Raw genomic sequence first — 3,765 nt, 5'->3', positions numbered from 1 at the left:
ATATGGGTGTCTGGGCCAAAAAGGTGTAGCTGTACCTAACCAGTTGGTAAAAAATTATAAAAAAAATGCTCTAAAACATACCTAGATTGTGTCCTTTTATTAGCAAGACTAAAAAAAAATTCTGGGGGGCAGCTGCCTCTCTGACCCTCTTACTTGGGGGGTCTGGGGGCCCCCAAATCCCCCCGGCCCACTGACCCCCGGGTTTAGCCTCGCTAACGCTCGGCATTTTTACCTTACCGCCACATTAGGCCCTCCTATACTTACAGCCCCAGGCCTAAAAATGTCCTAATCCGGCCCTATATATATATATATATATATATATATATATATATATGTTTTCAGAAATCTCTGAATCCTCTAGAATTTGATGGAAATTAACAGGATTTTGTCTATATAAGCAGCCTGATTGAGCAACGATTATAACTATATATAAATCTGTATTTACCAGATGGCAGTCAAACAATATCTAAGGACAAAAACACTTATCTTTATTATTATTACCTTTCAGAAGTATATTCAAGTATTACCTTCAATAATAATGTCCTGTAAGAAAAGTGCTTCTTATACAAAAAGAAACAAGACAATTTGGATGAATTTCACAGAGTTATATGAGTCACATAGAAAAAGAAGAACTGTTCTACTAGAAGAACAATTACTGGAAGATAACAGCAAGATACCACTATAAATTCTAAATTGTTAGTTGCTATCTATTCCTAGGAGAATCCATTAAAGGGAGACAAGAAAGCATAAAGCAAATTAAAAAGAAATAAAAAGTTTATGGCAAAAGAAATTAAATTTCCTTATTTATTAATTCAAGTTGAACAGACAAAACTTGACCAAGTCTGAAGAGGTACCATTAATGTATAAAACAAAGAAAATGTGATCCATTGAATGCGGTTATTGACATCATAAAGAAGATGGTGAATGGCTCTGCAGATTGTATTGTTTTCAGATTGAAAGCAAAAAACAGGTCGGGCATACAACTGGGAAAACTACTAGTTCAAAATTATCCATCCATCTAAAAGAAAAAAATGCCCTCAAAGCCTACTTTAACGAAAGTAACGGCAACAGCAACAACGTCAAATTCCAAAACCGAATCTAAGGTAGAATGTTAAGAGTCTGAAGATTTTCCAGGAAAAGTTAAGCAAAACCAAAACTGCCACCAAATTTGCGAAACCGTCAAAGTTATCAACCCGCAAAGCTTCAGCCATTTGTCGACAGTTATCTTAAGATGGGATCAACATTCAGACTCTTTCACAGTCTGGTATATTCAGATCAATTAATAAAAAAGATATTAAAATTAAAGAAAAAAAAAATAAAACAATATATATTTAGAAAGCTGGTCTCTGCACATTGATGTTACTAAGAACATCAGATATTAGTGTTGAAGAATGAACAAAGAGAAGTAAAGTTACAAGCAATATATCTACTAGACGAAAAAGCAGTTATTGTTATAAAAGATATAACAGCTATTCTCGATAAGTAAAATTTATGAAAGAGTATTTACGAAAAAGCAGTTATTGTTATAAAAGATATAACAGCTATTCTCGATAAATAAAATTTATGAAAGAGTATAAAAATGATTGTAGCGGAAACTACAAATGTAAACACTGGAAGATGGAATGAAATTGTCAGTCAGTTACAAAGACGTTTACTGAAAAGAAACTAGAAGAACTACAACTATTTATCGTGTTCTTGACTGAGTCCTTCGAGTAGTAATAAATGAAGAACTTATATTTAACTTTAAATTTATTAGTTATCTTCTTATGAGGATGATGTGCGTTCTTATTGTCGTCAATTCTTCTTCTTCTAATTTTGTATTGGTATAACGTTTTGGACTGACGTTATACCAACAAACTGCCTCAAGTATGCTGCAAGCAACACTCTTTGCCGTTTTTTTGACAGTTCGATGACAATTTATTGCAACTCCTTTTCCTGACAGTACATAAGCGCACCTGAATCAAATTTTAACGTTCAATTTATTTGCAAGCTGCAAAAACGATGTGTTCGAGAAATGTTGCGATTATTTCTTGAATAGCACGCATACTAGTTTGATCTTAAAGTTGGCGCCATATATAAGAGTAAGATAGTGCTGCCCCTCATAATGAGTTATATCCATACCAAGTCGTTGCACGTTCTTTTTACTTCTATTTCCCACTTTGGCGATTTTATTTGACTTGCATCGATTAATTGACAGGATATGAATTTCTCAACCACTTGTTTTCTTTACTGACGGGTCGATTTTACATCTTACTGACGGGTCAATTTTTCGAGAGAAGTACAATGTTTTCTTCACGCCGTTATGTCCTGTAGATCTATTATTGTCCTGCTAGATTTATTTTATAGATTATTTCTAGATTATTTAGTCTTTAATTATTGCATTAAGTTCGGGCATGTTTATATGTGCAGTGTCATCTTTTGTAAACCAATAAGAGTCTTAGATTATATTGGCATCAACCTTGACAGCCGCCCCTAGAGCTATTAAATTAGCATCTACCCATATTGTAGCCTCGTTAATATAAACACTCCAAGTTCCTTTTGCAGAATTGTTATTACGTGGTCTTTTAAAAATATCGTTTAGCATACTTCTAGATAATTGCATGTTATTTTTTCATCTCTTTTTTTGTCAGAAAGTCTGACGTTATTTTTTATATACGACGAAGCACCATTCTACCAACCACAAACAGAAAGATTCCCTGTCATTTTTCTGCACAAAGAAATTTTACGCCTTGTCAGTGAACTTGGAGTTTCACCAAAATCATTATCTCATCTCGAACCATATCCAGTTTCGAAGTTTGTCAGCGCACGCATTTGTGTTCTCAGTGAATGCTTCAATAAACGTCTTCAACTCCCTGAAATCTAATACTGGTTATACTTTTCCCTTATTTAACTGCATCACTTTCAATACTCCACCAAAAGCCACTTTTCCATTCATACCCATCAAGAAACAGTAACCAAGTGGTTCAAAGTCAACAACAAATGCTTCCACAAAAACTTTATTTCCATTTGGCTTGATAGTTCGAGTTCGGCTAACACCTTCTCACTGTTGTTGCTGTCTAGTTACAGTTATTAAGCTAAGTTCTTTATTTGTAATTTTTATTGCACTTTTATTATAAAATGATGCAGCAGATACATCCTAAGTCAATAAATACATCTCATAGAACACCGTTATTGTCTTACTGTATAGTAGGTACCGCCATTACTAATTGTTTAGGGAGAGAGCTGGCGCAAACGTCTTCTCCCTTGGTACGTTTGGAAACATTTTTGATTATTCTTGATATGTGTTTGTACTCTTAACAAGAGTAACACAGAATACCCTGTCTGCCGTCTTTTACCTAACCAGATTTGATTACTATTTCTTTGCAGATGACAATCTCTTGCAAAATAATTGTGGAGTTTATTCTCATAGCATACTGATTGTGTTTGCTCTTCAAGTACGCTCAACTCAGTTTGTCTTCATTTGCAGGAGCAGTAGCAAAATCTTTGCAGTTCAGCTAAATAAACATCAACTGCTCATTATGCTTTAGCATTCTGGTAATAAACTATTTGTAAGCTGTAAACGCATCAACGGCAAATGCTTTTAGTAAAGAATCTTTATCCGGTCAATATCTTCTTTATCAGTTTCTGCTAAGTGTTGATATATTACAACTGCGCCATTCGTGAGACGAAGAGGAATTACACTTGTCAGATTGGTTACATCGATTAGTTTGCATACCTATTCAACGTTTTCCAGCCGTTCTACAACTGATCATTGATCGTTTTCAC

Source organism: Hydra vulgaris, chromosome 15 (genome assembly GCF_038396675.1).
Source record: "Hydra vulgaris chromosome 15, alternate assembly HydraT2T_AEP".
Classification (NCBI taxonomy): domain Eukaryota; kingdom Metazoa; phylum Cnidaria; class Hydrozoa; order Anthoathecata; family Hydridae; genus Hydra; species Hydra vulgaris.
Note: the sequence above shows the minus strand (reverse complement) of the source record.